Raw genomic sequence first — 25,509 nt, forward strand, 5'->3', positions numbered from 1 at the left:
GTGTTTGGCCCATCATACATTTTGGGTTTATTACATCATCTAGTTGTAATATACTTAGCAAGCCCTGTTAAATATATGGTTAAAAAATACATCCTTACTGCATGTTTAAATAAATTTCAATAATTGAGCAACTATAAGGAGGATAACATTAGGGAATAGGATGAAACTAGAAATGAGGTTAATTCTCAATATGAAGAACATGAAAGCCCTTCTTCTGTCTCAGGGGATAAGTTTGGTTCTAGGGCAGAAGCTGGAAAAAAGGAAAAGAAACAGAATACATGACTGAGGAGAAACACAAGTGTTGGTAATGCCAATGACGGTGTTCTTTCTGCCAATCAGACTGAAGCATTTATCCATGTGAGGGAAAAAATTAGGAATCCATCTGCAATTAAAATATTGATGTAGGTGTCCATGTACATATAGATGATATGTAGATATGCAGATGTACATGTAGATGATATGTAGATATAGACATACATGCAATATATAGATATAGAGGTACATGCAGATGATACGTAGGTATATGTGTACATGTAGATGATATGTAGATGTACATGTAGGTGATATGTGGATGCAGATGTAGACATATGTGTAGATGATACACAACTGTAGACGTACATGTAGATCTAGGCATAGGTACACATGATGTTGATATAGACCAGACATCAGTGATGCAGGTATGATTTTAAGCATAGGCACAGACTTAGGTAGAGATTATAAATGCTTTTATCTCTCATTCACTTGTCCATCTCCAGCAGTTCATGGACTGTTCAATCAGTGACTTGTTTGGAGTACTCTATGACCTCTTCTTACTCCTTCACTCATCTGGCTTCTCATCTGCCTTTGATATGGTCAGCCATTCCTTACTTCTTCAAACATCTTCTTCCCTTCTTCTCTGTGACTGTCTTGTGCCTCAGATTAGTTCAACCCATACAGCCGCTGCCCTGAGTGCCTGCTGCTCTGATCCCTGCTGTCCTATGAAAGTCCATGTCCCTCAGGTCCTGCCCTGGGTGGCCCCTGTTTCCTACTCCCACACTGTTTCTGAGTGTGCCTACTCACCTCTATGGCTTCAACTCCTTCCTTTGATGCTTCCTCACTAACCTCTGTCACTACCCCAGGCCCTCCTTATATAGCCCACATCCTGCACTGCCCCAGTGATGCCTGCCTGACCTGATAACCTGATGAGTCCCATGCCCAGAACCAAAGCTATCCCCTTCTCCAAATCTCACCACTGGGGTTTCCTGCATTGTCCTGCCTCATGGGGGCAGCTGCCCAAACCAGAGATTTATGATCTATCTCCCCTTCCCGTAGATTCCTTACACTCCCCACTCATCTCCATCACAACCCCAGTAGTGATGGATGTCAACCATTACTTTGTACACTGAAACTAATAGAATGCTGTATGCCAGTATATCTCAATAAAATAAAAGTGTGAGTCAAGGATTTCAAGGTTTTTTATTTTAAAGATTTATTTATTTATTTGAGAGAGGGAGGGCGAGGGAGGGAGAGGATGTGAGTGGGGGGAAGGGTAGAGGGAGAGGGAGAGAGAGAATCTCAAGCAGACCCCTGCTGAGCAGGGACCCCCCCCCCCAATATTGGGCTTGATCACACAACCCTGAGATCATGACCTGAGCTGAAATCAAGAGTCAGAGGCTCAACTGACTGAGCCATCCAAGTACCCCAAGGATTTCAGTTCTAAACTTCCTAGAACTTGAGAAATTTTATAGTCAAAAAATTTTTTGAGTATTCTAGTAGGGGTCAAGCTTCATCCAACTAAAACAAAATTTTGGAAAAATAAGAGATAATGAGTACTGAATGGCTTTAATTGGAAAATCAAAAAATTTTCCAATTAAAATTTGGAAAACTTTGGCAAAATAAGAGATAATGAGAATTGAATGGCTTTAATTATAAATCTAAGATTAAAATAAGCATAATAAACCTTTAAGGACATTATCTAACAAAGTAGAAATACAACTCAAAATGGGAGTGAAAGAGAAATGCAGACCCAGTTTAATGATCACGGCAAAGGTTGTAGGTGGGAGTGAGAGACACCAGTGAAACTAGCAAACCAAAGTCTCACAGATGTAGGTGGTAAGGAAAACAGGAGTTATGAGCTGAGAGCCTTAGTTATTGAAGGACACACTACCTAATTTGCCCATGTTGAGGGCTTCCCCTTAGGCTCCTTCACCTCTGACCCTTGTGGTATCTTCTAAATACTTCAAAAAAAAAGGGGGCACCTAGCGGGCTCAGTCGGTGCAGTGTGCAACTCTTGATCTCAGGATTCTAAGTTCGAGTCCATGTTGGGTGTGGACATTACTCAAAAATAAAATCTTTAAAAAATATTATTTTTAAAAATGCTAGGAGAGAAAGAAGACCACGTAAAAACGGGTCTCAGTCAACACAGGGATATATATTTTGTGACATTTTGCAAATATATGAACATTTAAGACTATTTTTTATTCATTAATAGCCATGAAGTTGCACATAATGTATTAAAGCAGAAGTACATAGCTTTGTAAGATTATGAAAGAGAACACTGTGAAAACACCTCATTTATGAATTTTTAATTCTCATGAACAGGAATTCAAGCTTTATGAATTGGCACTTCTATTGAAGATTTATAAAGTATTATTAATCTGTAAATTTTATCATTTTAAAATCTCAATGATTATCTTGACTGATTTTCATTCTATTTAGATGTTTAAAAATTAGATAACAAGCTCAGATAAGTTCAATGATCTACTTCAATCTGAATATTAATATAGAAATAACCAGCACATTTTTCTCATTCTATTCACACCAAACACATATATAAAACTATATTTACACATCTTAGTCATCTATCTAAATATGTTTTGTGTTTGGACATAGTCACAGAAATACAGGAACTAAAATTATTTTGTTGTTACATAACAAAAATATATAATTCTTTGGAGAAAATTTAAAAATTATAGAACAGTTTAATGAAAAAAATTACCCATAATTCTAGAAGAATTACCCATAATATCTAGAGGAAACTTCTGTAACTATTTTGAGATTTTTTTTTGCCAGACTTTTATTTTTAATATCTTATTGTAATGACATTTTTGCAATTCAAATCCAAATTTTTCACTTAATGCTATGGTAAACATTTCCCAGTATATTAAATATTGTTTGTAAACCAAATTTTGATGGTTATATATTATTCCACCACATGAACACCTGGTTATTTCATTAACAAATTCTATATCATTTTAAATGTGCATCAAAGTTCATAAGAGTTATTGTTGCTATTATATTTAACTTCCTTAGGATCAATTCATGAAGTGGAAGCATGAGGTCAAAGTTCCTAAATATTTTGAGTTTTTTTGTCCAGATGTCCAATGACTTCCCTACATAATTGTACCAATTTATATGAGCAAGGTTTCAGAGGACTCTTAAGCCACGCCTTCAGTGGAATATATTTCACATGTTCTAAAATGTTATTTTGGCAAAATAAAATATAAGTTAACTATCATCCATACCCTAAGTCCTGGTTATTGCTTTGTTTTTGTTTTGTTGGGTTTTGTTTAATCAGTTTTAGTAAATGATATGGAATATTTTGGAAAGAAATTATAATCCAAAACATGAGCTTCTGATTACCGAGATGTTGGGGCAACAGGCTCCAAGGTCTCTCTTCTCCCTCCTCTTTACTAAGATAAAAGAAAAACCTATTTTTATTCAGACAAGTTTTCGAATACTCAAACACATGTGGTTCCATATTGATGATAAAACCTGCTTAGGGCCAGCTACCAACTGTTTTTTTATACTTCCTATTTTCGGAGATGTTCAAATTCAAGATTAAGGATTCAAGAAATTATTACTAATTTTCTGTCTCTCCCTTTTTAAGGTTAGAATGTTGAGCATCTTCAGAACTAAAGTATCATAATATTACCCTGCCACCTAGGGGTATTGCCAAAGAAATTTATACATGCACAGTAGACAGAAAGGTGTAGTATGTTGGTCAATATACAAAAATTCTGTTAATACTATAAATAATTTAGGCATTAAATTCTGTCACTAATACAAATAGCATCCACCTTATGCTTTTATGTTTTAACTCTTCCAAAATAATCTATGTCATTAAAACCATAGTGAAATGGAAATGATTAAGATGCTCCTTATGTCTGCCATAGTCTTCATGGAAATGTAAAAGTCAACACAATGAAGACTGCACATTGATATGTCCTGGCCCCATAAATAACATATATGTTTTCCCCAAGCCCTCCATGCCCTTTATTATTCCTCATTTAAGGCAGTGCTGTGTGCTTGGGAGACAAATCTCTGTTTGGGGCTTGGCCAGTTGTCCACTGCCATGGAGGTGAGCAGGGGCCCCAGATCATAGTGTGAACATACAGTCTGGCTGGCTAAACCCTTCATACCACCAAAGGCAATGAAAAACCATCATCCAAACTGTTGGTTTCCTATGGCTGTCCTCCGACAATGCCTAACAACATTTTCTAATCCCCTGAAAATAAGCTTTCCCTGATGAAATTTACTGAAGTGAGAAATCTAAATATTCAAACTTAATAGCAGTCACTGCCTCCTCTGTGCAGAGGGGATGTCTACCCCGAGGGACCTAAGAACCCACACGCATTTGGGGAGATAGCGAGCGTCCGGACGTGCAGGCCAGATAGCGGAATCCTTCACGAAGCACACTTGGCCACTATTTAAAATTAATGGAGCATGTAAACAGAACTTCATTTTGGAAACTCACACATTCTGACCTACAGCAGGGTTGTCCGGCTCTGCAAACTGAGGAAGTGACGAGAAGCTCTGCAGAGTGGCCCCAGCCGCCCTCCGTCGCTGGCGTGACCTGTCCCCTCTGTGCCTTGGGGTCGAGATGCCCAAACCCAGGGCACCTCCCCAGCCCATACTCTTCAGTCTGATCCTCAGGATCCCGAAGGAATGAGCAAGATGAAGGGAAACAGAGTCTGTGTCGTGTGTTAGCCTTGTCATTTCAATAGTGATGCTATTTGTCCCAGGGACTGGTGACTAGTTCCCTGACCTCAAACCTCTGTAATTAATCCCTGCAATAATATCAGCCCAGAGGGAACCTCCTCTCCTTAATATTAGGAAAATCCTCAAACCTCACCCCCATACCTGTTTTCTTATATTTCCCTCTTTCAAGGCAGGGGGATGGAAATGAAAGATGTAGGTGGCCGGGGTTCTGCTTAGCTTGGGGCTCTTCTTCATCGTGACAGGCCTTTGTTCCTGCACAGAGAGAGCTCTAATTACACCCTCTCCAAGTCAGGGCTCCATGTCGGGGCCATGCAAATGCCAGGCGCCTTTTCTCTCCTCATTATGACCTGTCTCTTCCCAGGCACATCACTTTCTCCAAGGGTGGGGGCTCTTCCTTCTGAGTTACAAACACACTTTCTTCATCTCCATCTTCTGCTTACCGGTTTTGCTCCAAATCTCCTTCCTGTGTAGAGGACTGGGAAAAAAATGCTGGTTTGGATCATTTACCATATGTGCCAGTTTTTGTACTAAGAAAGCAGCGACAATGGTGTCAGATTGCCCTTGCATTCCCTCATGCGGGCTGCGGTCCAAGCTCACGCCAAGGCCCCAGGAGTGTGGTTGGGCCTGCCACCCCCTGTATGACCACCACAAGGCCACCTTGGGCCAGTGTAATGACATCATTTAAAATGCAATCTATGCACTCCAGGATTCCAAAACCCATCTGAAAGACACTCAAAGTAGCTGAGCCCGGGCTCCACTTGCACTTGGTGAAGGGGTCTGATTTGTGCTTTTTAATTAGGAGGTTACTCAAATACCCTTGAAATGCAAACTCAGACAATAACCAGACTAGGTCTTAGTATAATGGTAATTGTTGGGCTTTTAGGAAAAAATATTGAAAGGAGTCCATAATATTTTGGCGTAATAGAAGGATCTTTACAAGCTCATCTCAATTTCATAGTTTCTCCTGTTATTGTTGGCCATGTCTTTATTTCAAAGGATTGCAATTGCTCTTCCAAGTTTAAAAATCAAGTCAATACCTGATGGAACAACATGAATAGCAATTCTTTTGGTTTTATTTACATTTCTTAGCACAATTTTAAAATTCAACACCAAAAAGAATTGACATAAATTTGAAAATTTTTGTTTTGTGCAATAGTATCTTCATCTGGTAAATAAGTCTTAGTAAGAAATGCTCACTAACTTTACAGAGATAAAATGTTCCAATTATATAAAATTAATAGGAGTTATTAACTCTGCTATAATTTGATATTTGCTGGTACAGAAAAAAGGTTTCCTCTTCTCAGCATCCATTTAGATAATAGATAATTCAGTACATATTTTATAAACAGTATTTAAATTATTTATGAAAATAAGATCCTGTATATTTTTAAATATACATATACACAGGTTTTTGAGGAAATAATATTGAGCTATAAATTGTCAAATTATGCCATCATATGTATAACATGTGTTATTTAATATACTTAATTCCTTTTATTATACATTATATTGAAAACACTGATGTTAATTGGGCTGCTCTTGACTTTGCAGACTTTATTTTCTTGACTTGTGTTTTAACAACTAAATTATTCCTTTTTATTAGCAGTCACATCTCTAAAATATTCCTAAATGATAAAATCAAATAATTTTCCTATTACTATTATAGATAATTTCTGTATGTCTTTAAATAAATTACCACTGTTGAGTTTAAGCATTTTCATTAACAGGCGATTCTATCCCCTGCTTGAACTATCCTAATTAATTTTCCAGCTTTGATGTGAGATACTAAGATCACCTCATATAAGTAAAACGTACAGAGAGAATAGTGAGATCCTTGAATTCTTCAAATAATTGTTCAAGATTGTTTCTCATTGATAAGTATCAGATTACCTTTATATATAATTGATACCAATATATATTTTGCAGGAAGTGATTGCCTGAGCCAAAGATTTTTAGATACACAGATGCAGAATGATAATGTTTCCAATGGTATGATTTTGAACATTTGTCTGTTTCATGAAGTCACATCCAACTGCATAGTATTTATGAAAGATAGAAAAGTGTTCTCTGGTTTCCTGTTTGTAAAATTTGTGGGGCATCGTTGACAAATTCATGGGTGCTGCAAGGAATGCCTTGCAGAACCAAGGTCTGTTGGAGACACAAGTTCGTCCCCTGCACCCTCCGAGCCTGGTGCTGGTTCCCCAACATGGGCCATGCAGCCCCCAGAGCTCTGAGTGACTAACTCTGCAGGACACATGTCCCACGCTGCCCCCACGGCAAATTACTCTGAGATTTTTTTCAAAACAGATGCTTTTATTGGCCTGTTTGCCTTCATTCATGATCAGGTAAATTAGATTTTCTTCTTGAAAATCTATTCTAAAAATAATTGGGGTCATTTTAGCCATTTTTTTAAAGCAACATGAGTATTTTGGAAATCAATTGCTTTTTACTACCATCAAAATCTGGACTAGATTTGAAGATTTTCACTGCCTCACTGAATCCCTGCATGATAAAAACAGCTCCCAAAAATGAAAAATACAGCAAATGATCTACTTGGATCACTTCGATCTTAAAATTTTGTGGTTCCTCCCACTCCAGAAGGCACATGAATCGATTAAGTGAAAACTAGTGAAATAAAGAGCATATTTGTCAGTAAACTCTGGGGCTGTCAGAGGTGAATAATTATGCTCTTTGCCAATTCAAAAGAAAAAGAAGGAAGGGACAATAGCAGCAAGACGGAGCTACTAAACTAGGTTGACCAAGACAAGGATTAATTTATTGAATTCTCACCACCAACCTCTGCAGCATGAGGAAACTGAAACAGAGAGGTTGCACAACTTGCCCGATGTCACCCAGCAATCAAGTTGTGGAGCCCAGAATGGAAACTTGGGCATCTTGCTCCCAAATCTTACCCACTAACTGCTAGGAGTGGCTATGGCCTGGCCACCTCCCCCGGGTTACCCTCAGTGCTTTCTTATGTAAATAGGGGATTACAATACCTGGCTGGGGCAGGAATTAAATGAGGCAATTGTTATTGTCAAATCTCTTGGCCAGTTTGCAGAAAGGGCAGGAACCGTGCATGGGTGTACACGGATGTATGTGTTGCTCATATGTCCCTAACCCTAGAACTTTATCTCCCATCAAGGAGAAGTTCAATAAATGCTGGGAGAATAAATAAATGTATGTATAGTATAATATAGTATATGTAGGTAACTGAATATTAAAAATGTTTTTAAAAGTGTTCTTGGAAAATTAGTTTTAATCTTTTTTTTTTTTTTTTCTACTTTGTCTTATACATTATGGCTTTTACTACTGTTACCTGTGAACTGATTGTTCGCTCCTCCCCTTACCAGACAGTGAGGTTATTTAGTTCAGGGGCCAAGACTTGCCAATTTTTATACTCACACATAGTGGGCACAAAATAAATATTGGCCGAATACAATTAGGTTTGCTTTTACTCCAGGGCACTGTAATTCTTTGTCAGTTTGAAAGTGGCAATGAAGGGAAGATTTGCTTTGCAGGCTTGATATTAACAAGAATTCTGGCCTATGTGTTGTGATCCATTTAATTCATGTTCAAAATGCATTTTTCCCCAAGTGCTATATACATAACAGAGGAACAGCCAAACCCAGCTGGACATCCCTGACTGGCACTGGCCTGGTGCCCACAGGCAGGAGAAGCCAGGTTAGGTGTTGCAGAGGGGCGTGGCTAAATCTTCAGGCTTTCCTTAGAAAGGAGGGGTAAACAAAACAAAACAAAGCAAAGGAAAGAAAGAAAGAAAGAAGGAAAGAAAGAAGAAAGCAAGAAAGCAAGAAAGCAAGAAAGAAAGAAAGAAAGAAAGAAAAGAAAAAAGGGATAAACTTTGAAGGACAAGTTGTGACTTCAGGGATGAAAGAGAAATCCGAAGCAAATGTAGATGACAAAACAGGGAAAAGCATCCATTAAGAGTTTCAGTCTCACTGACTAACCTCCTCCTGCAATTGGAGTGCAGGGAACAGGTGTAAAATGTCTTACTTTCACTCTGCAGTTTTCTTGGATGCATTAGTGCACAGATTAAAATCTTCCATGTTCGCTTTCACCGTGTCAATGCTTAAGGACATAAACACAAGGAAACAGCATCTTGTCCTGTGATGTCAAAGCCTGCTATTAACTAGATAAAGCCGGTTTCAGACCTCATTAGTCCAGTCTTGTCTCTTGGTGAGCCTCCTCCCTCAGCATGAGAACACCTGACCTCGTCTCCTCTCTCTTTGATTTCCAAGCCAAGCAGGTTTGTGTGTAAAAGCCCTCTGGCAGGAAGCTACAGTGTCGAGGCCTCTCTCCTTACAGAGAGTTAAAACAAGACCTGCCTTTAAACTGATCTGCTGGGATGGGTGCATGGGTGCACGCAGGGGTGTGTGTGTGTGTGTGTGTGTGTGTGTGTGTGGCTGTGAATCCCCACATGGGGGTCCTGTGTCGTGAGGTTGCAGGGTCCCCAGAGTCTATCACCCAGATAGACCCACGCGGAGGCCGCGTGCCACATCATCAAAGTGATGTTGACAAACTCAAAAGCAAAGAAGAGAAGCAAAAATGATAAAGCAGGTGAGAGGACTGATTTATGAGGAAGAATACAAAGAACTCCAGATAAAAGTGAATTGGATTTTGTCTTTCTTGTGGAGCACTTTGGGGGAATTCTAAATAGGAAGTCAGAGGAAACATATCTGGAAAACAAAAGTGTGGAGATTCGGGGAGAAACCAAAAGGAGATAAATTAAGAAAAACAGCATTTGGTTAGCTAAAATGGGGACACACTTTGTTTGGGATCATGATCCAGAAAATAACACATTGCCGAATGAATTCATGTTAAAATGAGTGAACACCGTATATTGACGTTGCAAAAGCTGACTTAAAAACAAAAACAAAAACAGTGTTTATGTAAATGCTGGCACATATTGGAATGTAAATTATCTGAGGACTTAAAATCTTCACACATTAAATCTGATAGATGAGCTCACAGCGGACAGGCCAGGAGGGGTGTGAGGTGTCCTGGCCTGGGAAGGAATGTCAGTAGCATCTTCCTTTTCCATACACTTGGCTCCATACTTTACTCTGGAGGAGAACTATTTGACAGTCTGACCCCTGGGAATAAAGTCAATATCAATCAGGGCTTGAGATCTGCTGGCATCAGGGAACAAAGAAAAACCCTATTTATCTATGGAAGTGCAATGCCACATGAGCATAAGTGTTTATATTAAATGAAAAGTTTATGATGCTTTGCAGCAATTTATTATGATTTTCCTCCAAACAGCTGTGCCTTCACCATCTTCCCAGAACCTTTCCTAGGAGTTGAGTTGGGTGCACACTCTCCCCCCCATGAGTACTCACTGATTCTAATGGTGACTCAGGCAGTGACCAGCTCCTAACAGCAAATGGAAGGTGTTTCTGGACTGTTCCTGCAGCAACACAGAGCTATCGATTTCCAGCTAAATGCCTCAACTGCGGTTATCGTTACATTAGATTTCATGTGTTTTGTAGTTAAAATGCATGATTAGCAGCGTGCAAAAGCATGTGTTGGGGGTCTCACATTTTTTAGAGCAGGAGAATATGGAGCTCATGTTACAACTCAGAGACTGGAGATGGGCCTAATTTTCAGAGATTAATCGTATTTTGACACACCTAATAAAATGCAAAATATCAGAGCATGATAAAGAAGACTTAGGAAAGTGTATTTTGTTCTCATGGCTAACAAACACGATCAGCAAACTTTTATCAGTTTTTTTTTTCAGGTAATAATTAAATGTTTGATTTAGAAGAAATGCAATGAATGTGAGATGCTCCCAATCAGTATCAAGTGTCCTTTTTGTACGATAGACACTTATTTCTTTACGTAACTCCTTCCAGAGAGCTCATTTTCACTAGAAGCCAAACTAAAATTTCATACTTTGAAATGTCTTTTGGAAGCCGGTTTCCTAGGAGTCTTTTCTTCGCTGGACGTGAGGCTGAGCTGGCTGCGGGGCAGGCTTGGAGCCCGTGAGACACACTCACTCTCCCTGGATTATAAGGTTTCTTAGCAATTGCTTTACTTGGGTTTTTCTATTTCTTTTTTCCCCCTATTTAATATTACAAAAGTGATTACAAATATCTGCTCTGCTTTTCCATTTCCTGCACTGGGATTTCCTTATTCTTCCTTCAGAAGTCAAGTGGGGAGCCTTCCTTCCCTCTGCCCATGCTAATGTTTCCAGAATGTTCTCTTCTCCTTGCCGGTCACTGGTTCCTGCTTCAGCCTGTCCACCCACACTATCCATCCCTTGGTGTTTTCCTCACTGACAGGCCTATAACCCTGACATTAGTTCCTAAATTCACCTCTTAGGGAGCATGAGGCCATTTCCAAAATCGTGAATTTGGAAGACTATTCAAGTATTCATCTTTTACTCATCAAGTGCAAAGGGTAACCCCTTATTTTTTTCTTTACCGAGGAACAACAAAAAGAAAATATTTGAGAATCTCTTTCTAGCAGGATTCAAAAAAAAAAAAAAAAAAAGGCACAAAATAACCAAAGAGCATCATCCATCAGAGGAATCTGATTTTGCTGGTAGCAATTGTGTATGTTGAAGAACAAGGTGACAATGAGACAGACACTGGGCACTGGGAGTGACCCTGTGGACTTTGGGGAAAGGGGTGCCTGTGCCCCAGGAGGTGAGGAGGACACTGCAGGGGGCCCACTGCTGCGGAGGCTCAGGAGCACTAAGCCACCGGGCTTCTGTGCTCATCTGTGGGGCTCCTTCTGGCAGAAAACACACGTACGCAGTGCCCCAGTCCCTATGGCCACATTTCCTCATCGTGACCTTCCCTGGAGTGCTGCCACCATGCAGAGGGCATGCCAGAGGCCTGGTGTTTTGTTTCCAGCACATTGTGGGATCACTCTGGGGCAGAGCACAGGCTGTAGGCCATGCAGCCGGGGAGCAGAAGCACACATAGCACCACAAGCCTGTCAGACCCCAACCTACCTTTGGGAGTGATGCAGATGTCTAAGGAGTGTGTGTCACGTTGGCCCCTACTGTGTGTCTGCTTCTCACCCGAGCTGGTGCACCTGCACCGAGTAGGGCTTGTCTCCAAGGGGGGCCCAGGCCACCGGCACAGAGAGCTCTGAGTTGGGCCTGGAGAAGGGCAGGGAAAAGGAAACCCAGGAAGCAGCCCGAACAAAAGGCCTGCTCTCCCAGCACCGGCTCCGAGGACGGTGCTCCTGAGCCACTCGCACCCGAGGAGCCAGGCAGCAGCAGGTGGCAGCATTGTCACAGGCCTGGCGGCCAGGCCAAGCGGGCAGGGACACTTGCGTCCTGCAGGAAGTTTCGCATGTGGAGAGGACATGGACCTTTCAAGAATTTATTGCCACCTCCTGACTGCTCCATTGTTTGCCTGTGACTGAAGCGAGTAATTAGGCACCAGCACTCGAAGCTCAAGTTATCTGAACTCTTCCCTCCACTTGCTGTTTTTCCTGTGTGACACCAACCTGCGTTCCCTCACCTGGTTTACCCGTGGGAGAGATAGCACCAATCTATCTCTTGCTAAAGAAGAACAAAACCGAACCAGAAACAACTGGCAGAGGGGGCAGGATGGGGGGCATAGGCGGTAGGAGCAGGATGGAGGGGGCATAGGCAGTAGGGGCAGGATGGGGGGCATAGGCGGTAGGGGCAGGATGGGGGCATAGGCGGTAGGAGCAGGATGGAGGGGGCATAGGCGGTAGGGGCAGGATGGAGGGGGCATAGGCAGTAGGGGCAGGATGGGGGGCATAGGCGGTAGGGGCAGGGTGGGGGGCATAGGCGGTAGGAGCAGGATGGAAGGGGCATAGGCGGTAGGGGCAGGATGGGGTGGGCATAGGCGGTAGGGGCAGGATGGGGGGCATAGGCGGTAGAGGCAGGATGGGGGGCATAGGCGGTAGGAGCAGGATGGAGGGGGACATAGGCGGTAGAGGCAGGATTGAGGGGGCATAGGTGGTAGGACCAGGATGGGGGGGCATAGGCAGTAGGGGCAGGATGGGGGACATAGGCGGTAGGACCAGGATGGGGGGGCATAGGCAGTAGGGGCAGGATGGGGGGCATAGGCGGTAGGAAGGAATGCGGTCTCACCTTCACGTTGAAGGTGGGCTACATCCCTGGGTACGACCCTTCTTTTTTCTCGAAGTGGTGATGGAGATGAGTGACAGCTGGCCCATCCTTGTCATCGGAGTCTGCGGAGCGCTGGAAGGGACAGTCACAATGGGGAGCGGCGGGTCACAATGGGGGAGGCGCCGCCAGGACGCAGCCGGCCGGGCCTGCACTTTCCCGGGAAGGGCAACCCCGGTGCCTGTCCCCGAGCAGCCCAGCAGCCCGGCCCTTGGTCAGAGGAGCAAAGCCGGGAGAGCGGCCGAGGGCGACGCGCTGGAAGCGGGCACTCACCGGTGGGTCACGGGGCGGCGGGAGGCGGGAGGCGGCGGCAGGTGGCAGGTGGCAGGTGGCAGGAGGCAGGAGGCAGGTGGCAGGAGGCAGGAGGCAGGTGGCAGGTGGCAGGAGGCGGCGGCCTTGCCTCCGCGGCCCAGGCGCCCTGCTGTCCGGCCGCCGTGGTTGGGTCTCGGCTTTGCTCGGGTGCTGGTGCCCGCGCGGGGCGCCCAGGCCTGGAGCAGCGTCCCGGGAGTTAGTAAAACTCCTCCCGTGAGAAGTCCGTGGAGCTGCCACGCCGAGGCCGGGTCTGACACGGTGGAGCCGTCGATGCAAGTTCCGTGTAAATGATGCCAGAGTGAAGCGCCAGGATTCATTAAACCGGGCAGAGTTTCTCATTAAACGTGTAGATTGACAGTCGGAACTAACTGTCATTTGCGGCTTCCCGAGAGTCCCCCCTACCCAATAATAGGTATATATACATTTGCAAAGCTGATACTATATTTAGAATAAAATAGCGAAATTGGGACTATTTGGTGGCTGGTAGATGCCTGCTTTGTATAAAGACGGCAGTGCTCTTTCCTCCTCTGTCACCTCTCCGGAGGAAGCACAAACCCAGGCGGGAGGCTAGTCACCAACATTTCCAGTTTACGTCAAAATGAAAGATAAAATGGACCCGTGCTTCCTAGAATATATTTAAATATTAACCATAAACTCAAGAAACTCACAGCTTGGGCTTTCCGTTTTCTCGCCATTTAATTCATGCATTATTTCACTTTAACTACAGCCAATAAATCCTTTATGGGAAATTCCTCCTAATATGACTACGGAGGAACGGTCAAAAATTAACATCTCTTCATGCTTGGAAAAGTGACTTGATGAAGGAAAAGCACACACTCATTACAGAAATATAATTTTTCCTCAAAGATCTGAGGCCCCTAGGTGACACTGTTTTGCATCTTAACATAAAATATGTAATGCAGAACCTTCTGGTATTAACAGATAGCGCCAGAGTACTCTGCCCTGGGCAGTTTGCAAAGATGCGAGATAGTCATGCCTTGAGGTACGAAAAGAAAATATTTCTTCCATAAATGCGGGATCCCGATCATCAATGAGCAGATATTCCGGAAGGCGCTGTCAATATGAAATGTCATCTAGGGGCAAAGATGCTTTCCTGATCTTAAAAAAAAAAAAAAAAAAAAAATGAGAGAGAGAGAGAGACAATCAGTATATGCGTCTATGTTCATGTAGTTACATATTCAAAACTGTATGAGAATGATAGAAGAAGCTTTGGGGAAGAGTCTTCAAAAAAATAAATGCAATTTTCCAGAGAACAACTGGAAGGACCATGTCATTACTTGGAGATCTTTTACTAAGAATTGTCTTCCAGGAACGTAGGCTCTGTTTCTGCTCCCTCCCAATTTATTCACGTCCTTAAATGCACTTCTAGTGAGGAAAAAAAAAAAAAAGTTAGGAGAAGTACACTCCTGTCTGTGAAAAGCTTCTTCCTTTTTACACCTATGTTCTAGAAGGAGCATTTCAATTGACGGTAATGTGACTTTTAGCCCACAGTCTCATTTCTTCATTCTGTCAGGAGCTGGGATCTCCCTCTTCAGGTAGACTCTCTAAAGGCCCCCTGAGCTACGACGAATTTGAAAGCATTTTCTCGGGAAAGCTTTTTCTCATTCTCTTTTCTCAGTCTTTCACAGTGAGAATTTATTTCAGAAGGTGGCTTTGTACTCTTTGTATACAGATCTAGACAGAAGTGGATATAGATATAGATGGGACAGATACGGATGCAGGTACAGGATCTCAGGGCTCAATGCTCTTCGTGTCACCTTCTGATTTGCATGCCTGCCTCTTGTCTCGCTGGTCCCCTAGGGCGAGAAGTATTCTTGTGCTTTTTTGTGCATCACTGACTACCCTTGTCAGGTGCTTTAAAAAATAAATTATCAGAAATTTTTGAAAAAAAAAAATCTTCACCTTTGTCCTTGGAGCTGAAAGTATTACTTGAACATTCTTTCTGAGGATAGCGCAAATTATAGTAACATGTGCCATCTTAAATCAACGGTATCTTCATGATCTTGACATTCATAATTCTGCAAGTCAAGCCCAGATTGAAAACAATACCCTCCTTTAATTACATAAAAGCTTTTGAATTCATATTGCAGGAAAGAGCCCAGAATATCTAAAAGTGTGCTAGAAAAGTGAACTTGGCAAAGATAAAATAATTATTTACAAGGATGTGACTAAATTCCTGAAAAATTTTTAAGCTTTATTTAAAAGAATACTGGAAAAATAACCATCCACAGAATTTCTCATAGTTTTGTGCCATAAAGATTTTCTTTGGACTATAATTCACATGCAAAAGCTAAGATACAAATTACTTTTTTTTTTCAGAGCAACATTAAACACTGCAAAATTTTTAATTTGGCAAAGATGCAGAAAATTAAGGTATATGGTAATGTTCACATTTTAAATTAGTGGAAAAAACAGAATGTTCACCAAATAGCATTAAGAAAACTAGTTGCCATCTAAAAATAAATTAACCTGACCTCAAAAAATTTAAAATAGTTGAAATTGTGCAGCATGTGTTCTTTGACTACAAGGAATCAATCTAAATCAAGATCAGGCATCTGGACAATCCTCCCCATCCAAATTTGGAAAATAAACATCACACTTCTAAATAACCTATGATACAAGGAAGCAATCACATGAAAATTTGAAATATATTTTTAAAAAAGGTACAACTAAAATACATCATATAAAAACTTGTGGGATCTTGGGTACCAGTGACTGAGTCTCTTAAGCATGTGACTCTTGATCTGAGCTCCGGTCTTGATCTCAGGGTCATGAGTTCAAGCCCTGCTTTGGGCTCCATGCTAGGTTTGGAGCCTACTTTAAAAAAAAAATGTGGGATGTAGATAAAGAAGTTCTTTGAGGGACGTTTATAGCACTAAAGGTTAAATTAAAAAAAATGTTACAAATCATTTGATAAAACTTCCACATTTAGAAATTAGAGAGGAGGAAAAGTTAAATGTAAATGAATCATAAAAAGGAAAATAAAAAAATATAACAGCAGAAATCAGTGGAATTAAAAACAGAAGGGAAAAAAAACCCAGCAAAATCAATGGAATCAAAGCAGGTTAATTTTAAAAGATCAGTGAAATTGATAAAACTTTAGCCAGACTGATCAGAAATAAAAGAGAGAGGAAACAATTTACTAATAACAAAAATAAAAGAATCCTAGAGTTCTGCAGATGTTAAAGGGAATAACTAAGTGATATTACTAAAGATATACAAAAACATGTCATAGGTTAAATTAGATTTGTTGAATGATATAAACTGCAAAAGCTCATTCCGGAAGAAATAAATACCTGAATACTGTAATATCTATTAAGGAAATTAAATTTTTAGTTAAAAATATTGCCCCAATCACGAAAACAAAAGCAGACTCTGGGCTCAGGTGTCTTTACTGGCAATTGTATCACGTGGTTGTGGAAGAAATATAGTTCACCCTTGAACAACATGGATTTGAACTATGTGAGTCCACTTATATACAGATTTTTTTTATAAATACAAGACAGTTTTGTAAATGTACTTTTTCTTCTTTACAATTTTCTGAGTAACATTTCCTTTTCTCCAGCTTACTTTATTGTAATAATACATGCAATATGCAAAATATATGTTACTCCACTGCTTATATTATCAAAAAGGCTTTTTAGTCAACCATAGGGTATTGATAGGTAAGTTTTTAGGAAGTCAAAAATTATACATGGATTTTCAACTGTTCAGAGGTGGATGCCCCAAACTTTTGTGTTAAGAGTCAACTATAATATACCTGTTCTATATAACCACTTCCCAATTTACTTATTTCCCAATTTACTTATTAGTCCAGTCGTATACTGATATTGAAATTAGACAAAGATATTTCAAGGAAAGGAAAATATAGATTAGTAGGCCTAATGAATACAGTCAAAAAAGTATTTAACAGAACATAAGCAAATCAAATCCTGGATAATAAATCATGATCAAGTAGAGCTTATCTCAGTGATGCAAGGCTAGTTCAACCTTCATAAAATGATCCATGTCAATTAGTCAACATATCATACATACACATTTATATCATATATCAATATGAGGAGAAAAAAACACGTCATCATCTTCATAGGTGCAGAAAAAGCATTAGTGAATTCCAATAGCCATTCCTGAGAAAAACTTCCTTAACCTGAGAAGTCCCACCTACAGAGAACCACAGCTAATATCCTACTTAGTGGTGAAAGACTTGCTCCTAAGACTGACATGAATAAGCAAGGATGTTCCTTATCACCATTCCTAGTCAATATCTATATTAGTTCTCTATTGCTATCGCAACAAATTACCAAAAACTTAGTGGCTTAACACAACCTGCATTTATTATTTTACATATCAGTGAGTCAGAAATCTGACACAGATCTACTAAGTTAAAATCAAGGTGTCAGTGGGGCTTCATTCCTTCCCAGACACCATAGGAAATGATCCATTTCCTAAGCAGGAAGCTGTTGGTAGAAATCAGTTTCTTGAGATGTAGGACTGAGATCAAGGTCTACACTCTTAATCACATTTGCAAAGTCCATTTTTCTACTTAATGTAACTAATTCACAAATTTTGGAATTTAGGCTGTGGATATCTTTTTTTTTTTTTTTTTTTTGGTCTTTTTGGTGGGGGGTGAACATTATTCTGCCTACCACAATATCACAGCAGAAGAACTGTCAAGTACAATATGACAAGAAAAGAAAAGAGTGATATTACAGGAGTTTGAAGGAAATAACTGAAATAATCGTTATTCATGGACTCTATTATTGCCCATGTGAAAAATCCCAAAGAACTTAAAAAACACTCTGAGTATAATGTCTTAGTTCAGCAATGTTGTTATACAGAAAGTCAATATGCAAAAATCAATGGTATTTTTATATGGTAGAAATGAAAATTAAATATTGAAAATTTTAAAAGAAACACAATTTGTGATAAGAACAAAAAGATATTTAAATACTTAGGGATAGATCTACTGAAAATTTGTTTGAAATTTTACAATAAAAATTAGAGACTTTGAAGAAAGAAATCAAAGAAGGACTAAATTTTAAAAACTAGCGTTCGTAAGTGGAAAGTCCTAATTCATTTTCACCTAATGGACTTATGGATTCAAAGTAATCCTAACCCAAATCTCTGCAGTGATTTGTTGAAATAAACAGTTGCTTTAAAATTTATATGGAAATACAGTGTATCCACCATTGCAATCTCCAAAAGTATAAAATACAATGAAACAGAATTTTTCTTTAAAAAAGAGAGTTTCCAGATGCCACAAATGCCAAAGGCTTTTTCATCCTTTGCTACAGAGAGAGACAGCTTCCTGCATCTATGTCTGTCTTAAGAATTTTTTTTCCTGAAACAAAGACAATTTGAATCTGTTTTTCAAGGCTACATGTTTGGTCCAGGAAAATTTCACCTAAAGAAGGAGATCTATCATGTCAAAATTACTGTCTATAGCACATGAAAACTAAGAGACCTTCCCTCATAAGCTCCATAGAAGGAAACTTAGCAGATGAATAACTTCAGCCAATCCAGCAGTGGACATGGAAACTAAACCCACGAGATTAGCTATATACCTGAAATGTATGGAATAGAACCACAAATGGATGAAGGTGACCACCAAAATGAAAGTGTGATGTTTCGCTAAGTAGGACCAACAACTAGCATAGATCACAGAAGAGAAAGGATAAAATAATTTTGTACTAATGTCTTTTTAAGTGAAACATTAAGAAAAGCAAAGATATTTAATGGAATAATTATAACACCAAGAAAGGTAACATTGACTAATACTGATGCTAATAGAAGATAGGGAAGATGATAGAAAGATGCTATCTTTATCACTGCTTACAGGAAGGGACTGATGGATGCCGCCTAAGTAATTGAAGGATGAAGGTACTGTATGAAGTTATAATTACAAAGATAACCACTAAAACAAACAAAATTAACAGCCTTCATAAATATTAGAAAATCTATTCATAAAAAAGCACAAAGGAAATTGTACACAAATTAAAGACTTTAAAAAAAATCTACAAACAGGAGCACTTTGGTGGCTCAGTGGTTGAACGTTTGCCTTCAACTCAGGTCATGATCCCAGGGTCCTGAGATCAAATCCCGCATCGGGCTCCCCACAGGGAAACTGCTTCTCCCTCTGCCTGTGTCTCTGCCTCTCTCTCTGTGTCTCTCATGAATACATAAATAAAATCTTTTAAAAAATTCTCTAAACATAGAAAATACACAAGATCATATGGCAAAACTAAAATGAAACATATTTCTTATTTCAATAAATGCCAATAAACAGTTTTAAATTCAGTTAATTTACAAAGTAAAGCCCACATTTATGCTGTTTAGTGGAAAATACTTAAAACAATGTGACTTTAGAATAATAAAAAATGAAAACCAAAGGGCTGGCAAAGTCATGCCAGGAAAAGGGTGCAAAAGCAGGGGACAGGATTGTAGTATCAGACAAAAAGAGCAGTAGGTGAGATCTTTGAACAAGACAAAAAAAAAAAAAATACAGAGAAACCATAATACAAAGATGAACTGTTGACAAGCGAAATGCAGCAGCCATGAACATGCACACAGGAAGCAGCACAGTCTCTGTATTAATGGGGCAGAAAGTACAGCTGCAAGAAAAAATAGAAGAAACTGTGGACATTTCAGCGTATTCTTTTTGTCCACAAAAGACCAAATTTAAAGTAGGAGTATACAAAAATCGAAGACCATAATTAACAAAGGAGATCTTCCTTTTCTAGAACAAATACTGCATCCTATACGTGGAGAAAATATCCTTCTTTATACACGATCATGGAATGTTCACTAAAATTGCGCAGAAACTAGGGCACAGAGGAAAGAGCAGAACTTGCAATTCTTCATGTGTTTCACTTTTGAACAAAGGTAGAAACATTTTATCAATTAGGAAATGGACATCTGTTCTTGATTTATTAATTTTTCTAAAATTATGAACGCTTGTTGAATGTTTCCAAATGCCTGTCAGCATCTATGGAGATGAGCATATTTTTTTCCTTAGATCTTTTAATATTATGGATTGAATTAATAGATTTCCTAAAATTCAACCACCACTATATCTGGAATCAGGTTCACCTAATTATATTAAATAGTTATGTTTATAAATTGCTCTTTGATTATATTTGCTCATTTTTCACTTAGGATTTTACACTAGTATGTAGAAGTGAGATTTCTGATAATACCTTTTTGTGTGAAATTATTCATTTAACTATCATTATGTTCGTGATTACCAACATCATTTAAAAATATGTGGGAGGGGGGCACCTGGGAGGCTCAGTGATTGAGCATCTGCCTTTGTCTCAGGGGATGATCCTGGGGTCCTGGGATCGAGTCCTGCCTGCATCAGGCTCCCACAGGGAAACTGCCTCTCCTTCTGCCTATGTCTCTGCTTCTCCCTGTGTCTCTCATGAATAAATAAATAAAATCTTTAAAAAAAAATGTGTGGGAGGCACTAGCCAATGTGATTGAATAAAAAAAAAAAACAAGTAGAGATGGAATAATCGGAAAAGATGAGATAATTCTTTCACTATACAATGACGCATTATGTGAAAAAACTAACAGAAATACAGAATCACTGAAATACTGAAATACTGCTGGAAACAATAGCACAATTCAGAAATTATACAATGTATAAAATTAAGTAACATCCACCAATAACATCTATGATGGAAAAGTCCTCATTAAAAATAACAAACCCCCCAAAAAGTGGAGAAAAGTCAAGAGGAAAGAGGCAGTATCTACCTGGAGCAAACTTCGCAATATTATCAACGAACAGGAATAGAACTGAACGTAGGAAAAGACGTACCGAGTTCTTGAACAAGAATAGTCAAAACTAAAAGTATATCAAATGCTTACAATTTAATTTACAAATTTCACATAAAGCCAATACAAATATGCCAACAGATACTTTGGGATTAATAAGACCAGATGATTTCAAAGCTCATGTGGAAAGATAAGATTCAGAAATAGCAAGAGAGAAAAAGCAGTGGTAGGTGGTTAACACTACCAGATCTTAAAACACATGATAAAATCTCCATTATGAAAATAGTGCGGTGCTGGCACATAACAAGATAGACCAAAGAAAATAAACTGAAATGCACTGGGACTGTGGAATATTATTTTTGTGGCAATTAAAATATGAGGGCTAAAGATTGATAAAGATGGACTTTTCCATAAGTGGCGCTGGGACAACTAAGTTGACTTAGGAAAATATTAATGTTGGATCTGTTCTGTACACCATACCCCAGAATGCATTCCAGTGGTTCAGAGATTTAATTATAAAGTATAAATTATTAAAGCACTAGAAAAATGGCCAGATTCTTTAATAATCTTAGAGAGAGGAAGTCTCAAATAAAAATCAAGGAGCCAAAAAAGAAAAGATTGTTGACTGTAAAAATAATAATTTTATATATAAACCAAAAAAAGAAAGAAAAAATAAAAACAGTCTGAGAGAAGATGTAAAACTATAAAGACTTTCTTGCAGTACATATCACAAACCCAATATTACTCTCCCAAATACAGAGTTCCTCAAGTTGATGAGAAAAACACCAACAACCTCATAGAAAAACAGACAAAACACATAGCGAGAGGTTTCACAGGAAAGAAAATAAAAAATAAGGAAAGATATTTTACTTCACTCACACTGAAGGAAATTCACATTAAAATGATACTAAGTTCTGTCTACCATATAACAAACACCTGAAAGTTTGATAATACACTTTTTGTTGAAGTAGTAAGGAAGGAAGCATTCTATAAAGAGTGAAAATTATAGTACCACCTTTCTAGAGGGTGATTGGCATCACCCATCAGAATTACAAATACCCTTATATTTTGACCCAGCAGTACTAGCTTTGGGAATTTATCCTCGCATGACAGTCAAAACATGTTTGTATATAGTTATTTATCACAACATGACTTCTAAAAACAAAATTGAACCAGTATAAATATTCACTTGTAAGGTACAGATTAATTAAATCACTATCTACATAAGCCAATATGTACATACAAGAAAATACTCTAGAGCAAAATAAAGAAAAAGAACATGATACATGGAAATGTATTATAGATTGAAAGATTTAATTTTGTTTATTTTTATTTTTTAAAAATATTTTACTTATGTATTTATGAGAGACACACAGAGAGAGGCAGAGAATAGGCAGAGGGAGAAGCAGGCTCCCTGTAGGGAACCCAATGTGGGACTCAATCCCAGGACCCCAGGATCAGGCCCTGAGCCAAAGGCAGATGCTCAACTGCCGAGCCACCCAGGTGTCTCAGATTTAATTTTGTTTAAATGTCCATATTACCTAAATTAATCTACAGATTCAACACAATCTCTGACAAAATCCCAATTGCATTTTTTAAAAAGAAATAGAAAGAGTGGCACCTGGGTGGCTCAGTCAGTTAAGCATCTGACTCTGGATTTCAGCTCAACTCTTGATCTCAGGGTTGTGAGGTTGAGCCCCATATGGGGCTCCACACTCATCAGGGCATCTGCTTGAGATTCTCTCTACCCTTCTCCCTTCCCCCACTCCCTATAAATAAATAAATAAATAAATAAATAAATAAATACATACATACATACATACATAAAATCTTAAAAAGAAAGAAACATGTTAAAAATCCATATGCAATATCAAGGGACACTAAATAACCCAAACATCCAAAACAATCTTGCAAAAGAACAACAAATCTGGATCCCTCATACTTCCTGATTTCCAAACAAGTTACAAGCCTACAGTCATCAAAATAGGGTGATGCTGGAATGGAGAGCAACATGCAAGCCATGGAACAGAACAGAACAGAAATTAATCCTCATGGACATGGTTAATTAATCTTCAACAAAGGTGTCAAGACCATGTAGTGGAGCAAGATAAGTTTCCTTAACAGATAACGTGGGAAAACTGTATAGTCATGTGCAAAAGAGTAAAGTTGTACCTTTAACGTTGTACACAAAAAATAACCAAAAATAGACAAAAGACTTTTTTTTGTAGGGGGAGGGGCAGATGGAGAGGGAGAGAGAGAGAATCTTAAGCAGGCTTCACTTCCAGTGGGTACTTAACTGATTGAGTCACCCAGAAGCCTCACAGGTGCAAGATTTAAACAGGAGACCCAAAACTATGAAACCCCTAGAAGAAAACAGGGGAAGTCTTCATGACATTGGATTTGGCAGTGATTTCTTGGATATGACACCAAAGCATAGGCAACAAATACAAGACTAGACAGATAGAACTACAAACTTGAAAAATTTCTGCACATTAAAAAAAGTAATAAAAAAGGAAATAATCAACAGAGTGAAAAAGCAATCTACAGAATGGGAGAAGAATTTGCAAATAATATATTTGATAAGGAATTGCCATTTAGAATATATAAAGAAGACTTACATTACAGCTCAACAACCACAAAAATACCCCAAATAACCTGATCTAAAAAATCAACAAAGAAAACATTATGGAGTTTTCTCCAGAAAAGGGGGGAAAAAAGAAATAGAATTACCATATAATCCAGCAACCCTTATAGGTGTATATCCAAAAGGATTAAAAACAGAGTTCAAGAGGGTCATTTGCACATCCATGTTCATTGTAGCATTATTCACAATAGTCAAGAAACGGGAGCAACCCGAAGATGGGTGAACAGGTGTATGGGTAAAGAATAGTGGTATTTATATATACAATAGAACATTAGTCAGCTTTAATAAAGAAGGAAATTCTATCACATGCTACAACATGGATGAGCCTTGAGGACATTATGCTAAGTACAACCAAGTCCATCCCAAATGGACGACACTCTTTGATTTGACTCTTCTGTGTTATGTCATATAGTGGAAGTCCTAGAAATACCAAGTAGAATGGTGGTTACCAGAAGCTGAGGGAAAGGGGCAAATGAAGAGCTGTTTCATGGGTACAGAGTTCCAGTTTTGCAAGATGAAAAAGTTCTTGAAATCTGTTGCAGTACAAAGCATACTGAACTGAACGCTAAAAAGTGGTGAAGATAGCTTAAAAAAAGAAAGAAAAAGCTTTCACGTTTCTTGAGGATTTATTAAGTAAAAAAAAGATGACCAATATTGTACATTGTATTCTTCCCTTTCCGTAAAAATATGGACATTAAGAACATTTGTTTGCTTTGGCCAGAGTGTGCAGAGGAATCTTGAAAGTTTACTCAGGAAACTAAACTGTTGACCTGTAAGATCCACAGGGTGCATGGCTGAGAACGGAAAGATGGAAGATAATGTAAGAGAGAAACATTTACACAGTCTAAGTGTTCATTTTTATTCATTTATAAGCCATAAGAATATAATTCATTTTAAAAATTGTATTAAAAATTAGAATCTTTTTTAAGGCATGGAATCCTTAGCTTGGAAGTCCCGGTTAAAGGAAAGCATTACTTAGAAAAATAAGTGTTCAGTAAGTCGGATATTGGGGTTTGGAATTTTAGGTGGGTTTTAGTTATCAATTATGGCATATTCCAGAAATAAGGCGACAGGAGGGCATGACTGACTGGGCTGCAGTTAATGACCACTGAGCGTGATGAGATAATGAGAGCCTAGGCTGTTGGCTCGGTCTTCAGGGATGTCCAAGTCTTCAGGAGGCTGGTGGTAGTAAAGAGAGAAAACCAGAGGCTGGACCCTTCACTGAGAGGAGTGTCCAGGAGGCCACAGTAAGGGCACAGCACAGTGAATCTGAGACACTCACCACATAGAGGAAGGTGTTTCCAAAGGGACTGAAGAGAAATGGTTCAGAAATGATCCCCAGGCTACAACAAAGAACAAGAAGCCTCTTCCTTCAATGTCCTGTTTCCTCATCTGTAAAATTGGGTTGTTGAGAGGATGAAATGTGCTCACAGATGCAAAATGTTAAGAACAGGGCTGGGCATGTAGAAGGTGTTCCACATAGCAGGTGAGAGAACCAAACAGCACCCTCCTGAGAGAGCTGCAGGGTTCACATGTCTTCTGGAGTTGGCAAGTGTCTGAGCATGATGGGGCAGGCAAACGAAAAGTTGAGCATAGAAGGGATTCTTAGCCTAGTAGGAGCTTTGAAAGTGGGAAGGGG

At 39.2% G+C, this 25,509-nt stretch overlaps 1 long non-coding RNA gene across 1 annotated transcript; it reads right to left on the reverse strand.

Moving 5' to 3' along the window:
• Window positions 1-3,335: 3,335 nt before the first annotated feature.
• On the reverse strand, window positions 3,336-13,210 carry LOC140621954 (uncharacterized). The gene is made up of 3 exons (XR_012021697.1): window positions 13,082-13,210; window positions 11,963-12,112; window positions 3,336-5,455 (listed from the first exon to the last, which is right to left on the reverse strand). It is a non-coding gene; the product is annotated as an uncharacterized lncRNA (long non-coding RNA).
• Window positions 13,211-25,509: the final 12,299 nt, after the last annotated feature.

The sequence above is a fragment of the Canis lupus genome, chromosome 31 (genome assembly GCF_048164855.1).
Source record: "Canis lupus baileyi chromosome 31, mCanLup2.hap1, whole genome shotgun sequence".
NCBI lineage: Eukaryota > Metazoa > Chordata > Mammalia > Carnivora > Canidae > Canis > Canis lupus.